This window comes from Lissotriton helveticus, chromosome 6, assembly GCF_964261635.1.
Source record: "Lissotriton helveticus chromosome 6, aLisHel1.1, whole genome shotgun sequence".
Classification (NCBI taxonomy): domain Eukaryota; kingdom Metazoa; phylum Chordata; class Amphibia; order Caudata; family Salamandridae; genus Lissotriton; species Lissotriton helveticus.
The window spans coordinates 1,646,541,730-1,646,553,964 of record NC_136067.1 but is presented as its reverse complement, the minus strand read 5'-3'; the positions used below and the strand labels follow the sequence as shown (position 1 = coordinate 1,646,553,964).

At 42.1% G+C, this 12,235-nt stretch overlaps 1 protein-coding gene across 1 annotated transcript in view; it reads left to right on the top strand.

The window, feature by feature from the left end:
• The first annotated feature begins 2,003 nt into the window (after positions 1–2,003).
• LOC144763672 (interferon-induced very large GTPase 1-like) overlaps positions 2,004–12,235 on the top strand; it is a 344,367-nt gene continuing 334,135 nt past the window's right edge. Inside the window, exon 1 of the mRNA XM_078649497.1 lies at positions 2,004–2,172. The gene's annotated coding sequence lies outside the window, so the exon portion shown is untranslated. The remainder of the gene's footprint in view (positions 2,173–12,235) is intronic.

The window sequence follows — 12,235 nt, the reverse complement described above, 5'->3', positions numbered from 1 at the left end:
TCAAGGCATGTATGAAGGAACAAGGGTAACCTATAAATCTAGATAAAGGCCAGCCACTTAACTTCCATGCCCATATGAAAGTACTAGTGAAACAAAAATTGATTTCCTAACCTCTGAGATACAAAGGATGTATTTGTTCTACATGAGTACCACTTGACAATTGTTTTTGTTAAACAGAAGGACCATCTAGACCTCATTTTAAAAACTGCCAACTTTCTTTTGAAATGTTATTTGCAATTGTCTACATTTTATTTATTACAGCATGAATTGGGACTGATTGCAATGAAATAACCTCCAAACAGGCATATCACCCTGGTGACACCAGAACTTGAATAGATGTACATAAGCCACTGGAGGCTCAAGCAAAGGAAGGTCTGGATACCTGTCTCTGGCTCAGCTCGAGAACATTCTCCTGGACCCTCGAACACCAAACCAGCCCAGGCTTAATGTGGTTTTTATCTGCCACCCATACTCTAACCTCATTCATCAAGAATTAAAAGCAAAGTATTTACTTTTGTGGTAAAACAAGAGAGATAGAGAGATACCTATCTAGTGGCTGGATTGCACAATATGCAACCACAAACCTGTAATCAGTCCCAGCTTCTCCGCTTGACCAAACTGTGTAATCATAGGCAATTGGCGTTGTCGTCACAGATGGGAGGGATCATTACTGTTTCTAAGTCAGTGTTCGAAACTATTACTTCCATCAAATGCCACTCAATGCCGTGATATAGTTGACCAAGACCAAAAGGGTCTGCATGTTAAAGGAATATATTGTTTTGAGTTTGGAAGAGACTTTATTATAAGTTAACACACTGTTTATTTGAATCGTTTCCCTGACAAACATTGTAATATCTGCTAGGATTGGTTCATGCATAGGCCTCGCTCAGTTCTAGACTAAAAGCCAAGTTATTAAACCTGGCCCATTCTTGCCAAGTATGTGGCAGGAGATACAGAAAACAGGTAGACCTCCTGGGGGCCTCCCTCTTCTTTTCTTCTTTATAATGGTCCTCATGAGTGATGGGGCTGGTAGAGAAGGGGGAAAGAGAATGCTGCATACATGCCAATAGACCCAAATCAGGAGGGAGACTCCTGATTTTTTAAGCTAAAAATTGCTTATTTTTGGCTTTCTCCCGTCTGAAATTTCCTCTGCTTCAATGGCTTTTTAAAGTCTCTGACATTCTTCTTCTAAAATGTTGCATGTATGATGGTAAGAGGTGCTTTTTCTCTTTGGCTGGGTTACGTGGTGTCTGTGAGGAGGATGCACAACTCAACAAGTAAGTACTTGGACAAGGACCGATTACGGAGGTGATTGCATGCTGAACGGCACCGGTGCTTAATTTAAGCTGGTGGTTGCCTGAGGGGAGACACTGGCACTAAATTTCAGGGACCAGAAGTGATTTTTCTGCATCAAACATTTACCGAGAGTAAGACAGGGAAAAATGCATAAAACAGTAAGACAGGTGAAGATATAAACAGAAAAACCGTAACAAAGGGAGAAAGCAGGAACCTGCAAGAGTTAGATAAAGGGGCAGGGAGTGTCTGATAGTGGATTAAAGTGCCATAAAATCTAGACACACCAACATTAGATTGCACCTGCTTGAGGCCCCTGGGCAGAGTTTTACAATTTAAGCATTGAACCACACTAAGCCCTCCGTTAATTAAAATAAAGACCAACTAACATAACTAGACTGTTGATCAATACAGTTTGGCAATTGCAGCAATCCCTGCCTGGCGTACTTTTGATTGAAAGAAGATATTGGAAAAGCCCCCAGCCTGCCATGTCATAAAGCGCTGTTCGGGAACCAGCGACCTTTGACCCTCACTGACTGCACGCTGATAGGAATGATGAGGTGAAAACCCTGCGTGGTGAAATGAGACTTCCGTGTTGTTATCACGCAATATTAGTGCCCTTTTCTTGGAACCATGACTCCAGTCTTCTGAAAATAAAAACATAAGCTACGCCTATAAATGCTGTGCAGAAGCATTCACTAGACGTCATTCGTGTTAGGTGAAAGTACTATTAACCCCCAGATCAGTTTCGCATATACAAGGTTCAGGGAAGCAGCGATTTGCTCCACTCGGTGTACAACGGATGATACCAGCTCCATCAAACTCGTTCGGACCCGATCGGACTCTTCGCTGCGATCCCTGCAGATTTCACAGCGCAAGGTACGTGCCTCATATTTTGGAAAACCTAGAAATACATCCATAATTGACTGCACTAATAGGTTGATGATATAACGGATTCAGCACAGGAATTTAGTTGGTTTTGCACCTTACCCTTTGGAATTGCCAAATTTAGGGGGTCATTAGGATGGCGGATTTCCCGCATACTCCGGGCCGGCGGAAGCTACCGCCGGCCCGGAGTATGCGGGAAATCCGCCGAGGAGACCTGAAAGACCCACCGCCAAATCAGGATGGCTGGTGGGTCTCCCAATCCGTCCGCCGCTTTTCCGCCGCGGTCGGAAGGCGACCACGGCGGAAAAGCAATAACATGGCTGGTGGTGTCTATCAGACACCGCCAGCCATATTAGGATGCAGGGTGAGTCATGCTTTTCCGCGGCGGCTTTTCCGCCGTGGAAAAGCATACGGACAGTCACTTTGGGGCCCGTTGCGGGCCCCCTGGGTGAATGTTGCGTGGGGGGTGCACATGGGGGGTACCTATGGTACCCCCCTGCCCTTGCGTGCACGAAGCGGCAGGCACCGCGCGGTGCCTGCCGCTTTGTGCACGCAAATGCACACCTTTCGTTTTTTGCATTGCGGCGGGTGCTGCTTCAAGCAGCATCCGCCGCAATGTAAAACATACAGGATGTGACCGCCAGGGTGGCGGTCACATCCTAATTGCTATGGAGGGACCGCCGCTGCCCATGCGGACGGTCCCTCCAACTCAGGGGTGGCGGACGGACGCAAGTCCGTCCGCCATCCTAATCGGCCCCTTAGTCTGATAACGTTTCCAGCGTTTGAGGGAGAGAAGGAACAATCGTTGCCATGCTGATAAACACTTATTTACAAGCCCCTTGCGCCACTTTTGCGTCATTTTTCCCATGTTAAAAATGACACAAACGTGGCGCAAGGGGCTTGTAAATCTGACCCATATTTTTTAAATTGTCTTTAAGAACTGCAGATTTTACATAATTAGACGCAGTCAATAAAAATGCTTCACGTTTGGTTTGAGTTTAAAAAGGGTCAAATTCCTCCTATGTCATTCAAATACACATAGACTGGATGTGAAGAACAAAGCCTTTCATTAATCTTCATCTGCCGCCACTTTGATGAACACCCAGAGGAGGGTCCACCAGGGGACGCTGTTCAATGACCTCTGACCCTCGACTTCATAACGTATGTCACCATGCAATACTTACTTGTTAGCGTTGCTTGGCCAGGACTTCTCAGCAACTTAGTACCTCTGTGTCGTATGCCATATTGGGCTCTCCCTCACAACCACGCCTCACTGCTGGTCTTAAGCAAGGGCCAGTGAACTTTGCATAACTGAGTCTCATCTGACAACAAAAAGCAACAATGCTATTGTTATGCGAAGCTGTACTGCATCTCAGAAGGTGAGTGTGCCTGTCTCATGGACTGAATATACATCACAGGAACTTAAAGGCTCTGATAATGCTCTATTGACATTTGCATAAGAACTCGATGGCCGTGAACCATTGGCCCAAGCTGACACGCTAAGGACACGGTGTGTGCGCATGTGTATGCGTATGTGTGTGCGCGTCCGTCCAGCCTGTTGGTAATATGTTTCTTTTTTTATAGTTTGTGCCTAAACTTCATGTAATAAAATGTTCAAGCGCAAACACATCCAAGCCCATTTTGTAGGTATTTTCTCAAATGGCACAAATGAATCTCTTATTAGTACAAACCTTGATCACAATTGCAAATGCCTCCTGTTACTCAATCATTCATTAGTAACTTTATTCGGTTATTATGCAAAAAACAACCATAAAAGTACAATTAATAAGTCACATTTAAAATATATAAAAACAGTCATAGCACAATAAAAATAAGCTTATTACATTTCATTAATAAATTGATTTTCGTGATCTAAAACATTTTTAAAAAACGCAGAAACAGATGCAACAGTTAGTATGTTATCTAATTTTTGAATAGCTAAAAAAGCAGGACGACACTGATTAACTTCCATGATCTTCAATATGGGCACGATCCATCTTTTCCTAGGAATTGTATAAAACTTACAAAATAACAAAATATGAATGTCTGATTGTTCGGACAAATCATCACATGGGCATTTACTAAGTTGCTTTGACCAGTTGTTCATATCGGGGAAACTAAAGAGCCTAAATAAAAGGTTTAACCTAAAACGCGTTAATAGGAACCTTTCAAAGTCACTCATGTGTAGCTTGACCTATGGTTGCATATTGCTAGTGGTCATTATTCATTGATGCACAACCACTGTCTTTTTTGGACACGGGCACGGGCACGCTGAAGCAGGGAGGCCGAATCTATTAAGACAGGCTCACGACAATAGGAGCTATAAACCCCCTGTGGACCAGATGCACAAGAATTATAATCACCACTCGAGTATAAACGGGATTTAGAGCCGTGATTCCAAATTAAAGAAGGAATCTACTATTTCCATAGACAAGCACCTGACAATTTAATATGGTGGCTTCTTCGTGCCCATTTTAAGCACCCATATTTTCATCAAGGCCCGTCATATCAAAAGACGAAATTGCAGCAGTGAAACCTGAGCGGTACTTCTTAAAAAATTGAACTACAAAGTCCGCCGTAACAAATCCTCTGTTTAAGATCGCAAGTTAATAATGTTAATGTCCTGATGAAGGTGACACCATTTTTAACAACACCGAAACGCCGCGTCGACTGTTTTTTTGACTGTTTTTTTTAAATCTGATTATGTACATCATAAAATGATGCTTTTTATTAATTTTAGAATGTAACCCTAAAGGGAGGTATCTAATAAATTGCAGAAAACCGTTTTAAATCTTTGTTGCATATGTCTAATACTTATTGTTCAGTATACAGTGACACAACTCCACAATATCATTATATCTAGAGAGACTTGCTGACCTTTGGGACCCTCTGTAGGTCCTTTCCCCCATAAACTTGTCTAAAAGTGAGCAATTGGAATTTATTCTTAGAAAACTACAGGGTCTGATTTTCCGTACTATCTACTCCCCCCCCGTGAAAGCTACCAGGGGATCCTTCTACAAACTTTTTGTTTTTTGTCATTTCAACATTGGATCTGCGCTCTCCCAAGTGCATCATACAAAAATTTCTAAGGTCTTTTCTAGATACGTGACACAACAGTGAGGGATCGTCATAATAATCATGGTGGCCTATATTTGTAAGGAACATCATTACATAGTTTAACCATCCCATCTTGCCGCCGTTATCAAGGCTCATCACGTCCCTCAGAATAGAACGGTTAAAGACGCACTCCTCGGTGGTCCATACCCTATGCCACAGAAGAACCGGTGCTACCTTAATGATGTCTTCTATATATGGTTGGCCAAGTTCAGCGTGACAAACGTACGTAGAGACACTATCCGGGACTGCTAAGAGGTATCTCATAAAAATATGTTCCACCACCTGCAATGATTTCACATTTGCATATCCCCATATTCCTGCACCATATATGGCGGTTGCTACACAAGTCGCTCTATAAACAGTTAAAAGTTCCCCAATCGTTTTTTTGCCCATCTTTTTACTAAAAATTTTCAAGGCCATTATAGATTTAAAAAACAACAGCCTCCTTGTCTTTATTGCACTATTCCATAGGCCAGATTGATTGAACAATACACCCAAATATGGGAAAGGTAGGGTAAAATCCAATGTTTTCGAATGAATGTACATCACTTTTTTCTTTTTATCTGCCCCAGATCCACAGTTCATGCAGAATGTTTTAGTACAATTCATTCTCAAATCCAGGTTAGTCATGGATTGTGAGAAAGATGTAACCATCCTTTGCATGGCCAAGGGCGTCCTGGCCATCAGGACCGCATCATCGGCGTGTAAGAGTGCAGGGACAGATCTATTAGCTATCGTAGGCATGTCCCTGCACTCCCGCAACAATATTCTTTCCAGATCATTGATATAAATTGTAAATAGAAAAGGGGCAAGAACGCAGCCTTGTCGCACTCCTCTTGCGATGATGAATGACTTGGTACACTCTCAGTTCTTACCATACCTAACTCTGGCTAAAGCCCCCGAATAAAGCTTCCCTGAGAAAAAGGATTATGTTTTTCTCTACCCCAAGTGTCTCCAGAATGAACCAAAGCTTACTGTGAGTGACGCAATCGAAAGCTGACGTTAAGTCAACAAAGGTTAAAAATATGCGACTTCCCTTGGCTTTGGTGTATTTTTCTAAAAGAATGTGCAAATTAAGGCCCTGGTCAATAGTGCCAAGGCCTTTCCTAAATCCATATTGTAGGTCACTAATTATTGAGTGTTCCTCAGCCATTATTTGTAGTCTGTTTAAAATCACACGACCTAAAATCTTAATGGATGAGTCTAATAATGATATAGGGCGATAGCACGAGCAACTTGTTCTATCTCCCTTTTTAAATATAGGTACGATAATAGACTCAACCATGATGGTAGCAAACCATTGGAACAGGATGCATTAACCAATTGCGTAAGAAGTGGACCCCATATATCCATGTTATTTTTATGCAGGTCAACCGGAACCCCGTCGGGGTCCGGGGCCTTTCCTCCCAGACTAGCTTTTATGCTTAAAATTACTCCATTCAGGGTAATACCCAGATCCAGTTTCATATTAGTATGTGGGGTCTCCTCAACCACTACATTCTCAGTTGTTATTTGCTCCGGTGGGATCGGGGCACTACATAAATCTGCATAATGCTTAACCCATTCGTTCTCAGAAATAGCTATTTCTACCCTTGCCTTAGTTTTATCATTTAAAAAAGGGGCATTAACTGCTTGCCTAAAAGCTGCGGTGTCTCTGTTCGAAGATGCCTCACACAGAGAATCCCAGGCTTCCTTTTTCAGAGTGTCCTTTCTCTTTTTCAAGGTCTTCTTATAGACCTTTCGCAACTCCCTGATTGAGATCTGATCTTTGACGGGGGCATTTAAGGCATGCTTGAGATTAGAATGAGCCTTGGTGCAAGCTGTATCAAACCCACTCGCTTTTTTCTCCTTAGGGTTTTTCGTTTCTACCCAAAGGCTATTTTTAATGTTTGAGGCAATAATCACATTTTTTTTTATAATTACAAAATTACCTGAATTTTCATCCAGGCAGGCATCAATACTGGATTCGCATTTCTTAATTCAATTGTACAGAAAATCCTCGGGGACCACTTTAGTCCACTTTAGGGAGTAACCATTTTGTCTATTCAAGGCAATGTTGTCTATATGTTGCCTTGGCGTACTATCTCTAACATGATCATTGTACAGATTTAAAATTTCCCCACTTAAAGGGAAATGGTCACTTAATGCAATGTCTAGAGTATTAAACGTTTGGACCTGTCCTCCATATGTAGCTGAAATTAGTATAAAATCAATTGTTGAGAAGGCACCTCTGCCATTAAAGGTGGGGCAGAAAGGGACCTCCGTTTGACAAATTCTATTAGCTAAACCCATATCACAGGAAAAGATAATTTCGTTCAAAAGGTCCCCACATGTAGTATGTTCGAAATGACTTAAACTGCTCTCATTGTTCAGCATTATACCACATGTCCCTTGTTCTCCTCTTTTACATAGAGAGCAATTAAAAACCCCTCCCCAAATAACACAAACTTCTTTAGATCTCCCTCCCAACAAACATTTGACATCTGTGCCCAAAGCTTTCAGCATTTCTTCCATAGCCTCCGCAGGAACATTATTATAAAAATTAACAATAATCAAGCAAAACAATATATCAACATGACTCCTAACCATATGATAATATCTATTATTAAAAACAATCTCGATTTTCTTACATTTAAACAGGTTCGATACATAAGTACACAACCCCCCTTTGGCCCTACCATGTGCTGAGCTTATTGCTGGTGAAAATAAAGTTTTAAAACCACACAAATGGTGTGCCTCATCTGACCCAGGTTTCTTGTAAACTCACTATATCATGCTCATTCACAAGATTGACCCAGATTTGATTGGACATTTTTGTTTTTAAGCATGCTACATTCCAGTACATTATCGACCACCTACCCGTATTAGCTAAAATATCCACTGTACCAATTGAGCCAGAGGTGTCATTATTATTTTATGACGGTATATTCACAGCTATGCCACTTTCCTTCAATACGCCAGTCTCTTCAGAATTAATTTTCCCTGATCTTGCCCTAGGGTCCACCCATGGGCAGTTTACTCCTTCATGGGCATTCCCAGTCAAAGATCTTACATTTACAAAATTAGGCAGCGGTTTAACAATAGAGTATCCAGATCCAAGTCAGTCTACCCCCTCAAGCCCAGAGAGCATATCAAAGCGATTAAATGTAGGAATATTAAATATATTTCTATGTACAGCCGTAAATCCTCCGCACTGTATCTCAAAAGCATGCATATTTAGTGGAGCAGGAAAGGAAGAGGAATAAAAATAGCTCAAATCAAGAGTTTGTATACCGTCATCTCCTCTTTGGTGGTATCAATCGCAAATATGACTAACCACCTGTCTAAAATTAACAATAATACAGTCACCAACTAGGTCCTTTGGTCTATGTCCCACCCAGCTTACTCTTCGCACATACAGAATTTCACCACGTATGTTAGCCGGGAGGGGCCTATTTTTGTTCAACCAAAAGGTTACCTTGTTTTTTAGTTCAGGGTAAGTTTCTATTTTATCATTGCCAAACTCACGGACCCCAGATAACACAACAGTATAGGGAGAAGAATCTGGTGGTAAATCACTACGTGGATGAATACTCTTTTGTTTTGCAACACTTGAGGTTTCCTTATCTGTATGTATGGCTTTTTTATCCTGACCCACAGCCCCGGAGTCCTTTACGTCCTCCCCCCCCCTTTTCGTCCCACCCCTTTGGGAATCGATATCCTTTTTCCCGTGGTTTTATCATCTTGGCTAATTCCATTTGGTAAACAGGAGGGTGTGTTAGATATTATCGGGGTTGGTAGTGGGGTGATAATACTAATAGGTTCTCTTGTTGCATTGTGTCCTACTACACTTCGATTATGTGTGCTATCAGCAAGTTTTTTCAATATGTCAGAACTGGCTGTGGTTACATGTTCGAGTATTGCTAATCTTTCACTAATCAGTTTGATCCTCTCTAGCAAAGGTAACATTAGAGACTTCATTAAGTGCTCAACTTTCTCCATAAAGCCATCAACAATTTGGGGCAGAGATAACAGAGGCTCGGGGGACTTTACAGACAATGCCTTTAGGGAAGGGATTGGTGTCGGTGAGGATATGCTAGTTGGTAAAGGGTGCATCGACGTTACAGGATTCTCAGCTTTTTTGGACGTTTTAATTATTTTTGGGCACCTTCCCTTCTGAGAACCCCCACCACGTTTCATCTTAATAGTCGGTCCCAATCCTAAAAATAGTTTTTTAGCCTGAGGATTGGGAATATTTTTGGCTGTAGACCTTATGGGAAAACGTGGGGTAGTTTCTTTAGATGTGTTAACCGAAAGAGAGTCATTGGTCGAAATAGTAAAACTAGCCTCTATTGTCGTTGGTAGATTAATCAGCACCTGTGACTGATGATCGTTACTATCTCCCGCGTTAACATCATAATTGTGTATTTGTGTTCCTAATTGTTCTGGAGTAGTAGCTAGCTTAATTGCTCCCAAAGACGATCGTTTAGTATACAAGGGTTCTAATGAGAGGCGTTGTTCTGTCAGAGCGATTTCATGCTCCTGAACTGATGTGGCACTGGTTATAAATTGGTCCAGTGTCCCGGTAACACACCCACCTATAGCACCTATTGCTGCCTTCCTCCCTTTCCCTACACGTTGCGCCATTAATCTTAAATACTGCAGTATATAGCTTTGCCCAACTATGATGTTCACAAAACAAGGCAAATATCAGATATCAAAATGCAGGTACAAAAATAAGAAATCCAAGATGTAGATAGTCTTACGAATGCACCAATGTTCGAGGGGTGGCCCAGCCCAGCCTACGCCAGTCTCCGACGGGCTCAGACGGGCCCGCCCTTGGCCCGGGCTTTGCCCACGCGCGTCCCGCGCTGCGGGAGCCTCTTTGGCATTAAATGCGCCCCTGGGCGCTGGTGGTGACGCTGAGGCCGTGTGGCAGCTTGGAGCTTGTGGTCCTGTGTTTGCCCTGGTCCGCTCTGCGGGAAACAAACAACCGGCAGGTAAAATTCCAAATCACGCTCCCGCGCTGCGGGAGCCTCTTCAGCGTTAAATGCGCCCCTGGGCGCTGGTGGCGACGCTGAGGCCACGTGGCAGCTTGGGGCTTGTGGTCCTGTCTTTGCCCCGGTCCGCACTTTTTTTTTCTAAAAATAGGCTGAGGTTGCCTGTCTTGTGATGGCTGCCTGCTGTTACTCACATTTTACAAAAGTTTTCTATATGTTCTCTAGATATATGGATTTAAGGAAATAACTATAAGGCAGCCTCATTAAAAAGGTTTGCATTTTGCCCTTTCATTATAGGCATTACAATTTTGCAAATTATATCAGGTTAAAGGCATCTTTGGAGCTTATTTAGAATTTAACAGAAAGGTAACTCCACCGCAAAAGTGTCAGAGTGCCCTTTCGGCCAGACTTGTGATTCCCCTGCTCTCTTTAGAGTTAGGGGAACCACCCTAGTTCAAATGTGGGAACCTACACAGGCTCTGCCTGTGAAAACCTATGAGTGATGATCTGACTGGAATTGGGCAGTCGGTCAATGGATGTCAGGAATATTGAGAGTGGACATTTCAATATAATTCTCTTCCTTTTTGGGACTTCCAGAGACAGCCTGGTGGTCAGGAGCAGGAAATATGAATATTGACCTCCTTGTGCTGTAACATACTCCCAGTGTATTATATCCACACAAAGGATCTAAAGGGATGTGCCCAACCAGGAACGTACTTATCCCTCTATATCGTACAACTCACAAAAATGTACGCCTGGTATTGCAGAAAAAAAGGACAAACTGGTAATGCAATGCCAAAAAACAAATGTCCTCTGTATTAACAATTGCATATGTCATGGATCTTCTGGGAAATAAATTTTTTTTAGGACAAGAACTCTCACTCATCCGAAGGTGACATGCTTCATCATAGGGTTCCCTCCTCACACCCGGATTCAGTAGTTGCTGAGAAAATCAAAAAATAAAAGTTTCACGGAGGATCCGCGCCCTCCTGACCACGAGTTTTATGCTAATTGGCTATCAACACTCCAAACCAGGAAGTGTTGGCAGCCATCTTGTGCCTCAGTAATCGAGGCACAAGAAAAGCAAAAAACAAACACGAAAAACAAGAAAATGGGGCAGGGTAGAAACACCCTGACCCCCTAGGACTGCTCAGGGGTCCCACAAGGACCCCCAGGGCCCAGAAAAGCATTTTTTATATTTTCATTTTTGTTTCTACTATGTTGTAATTCTATCTCATCTGGTGCTTCTAAGTCTACTCTATCTTGTTTATGGTGTGCTACCTTACAGTGTATACTAGTGTCATTCTGTTTAGCAGCCATCAAGTAAGGTATTGCTATTGTCAGTCCTAGCCATACTATAAGCACGATCAATATACTACATATGCATATTCTACGGCATGTCTTTATACAATTTCTTTTCAAGTTTCCAGTAACTCTAGTATCAGCCATTTTTGACTAAGGAGACTTAGCCCCTCTTTGAAAAATATACACAGAATATAACTGTGAATTTATCTCAAGTTGGTCTCACTTGTTCGACAAAATGATCAGCAATCAATTCTTCATCACTTTCATCACTAATTTCCAGATTCTCAAATTCTTCAAGAATCACATAAGTCCTTTCGGGACCTTAGAATTTATTGTTCAGCTTTTTCAAACGTGGACTTCTTCTTGGCTTACTTGTAGATGGTTCAGTTTGGCTTGTTATTTCATCTACTTGTTCAGGTTCTTCATCTATTGTGACTAGGCAATATTTCAGTCTTTTTACAAAACCAGGCCAAGTATCACCTTTTCTGAGTCTTTTAGCTGGCACTGTGCTTTCTGATTCTTCAGATTTCCTTTTATTTTCTTTGGGTTGTGGCACAATTTGATTTTTGTTGTCTTCAGGTATCCTCTCTATCTAACCTTGTCCAGGGCTTATTTCCGTTGAAGTTTCTGCCTGGAAGGGTTCTTCTACACTA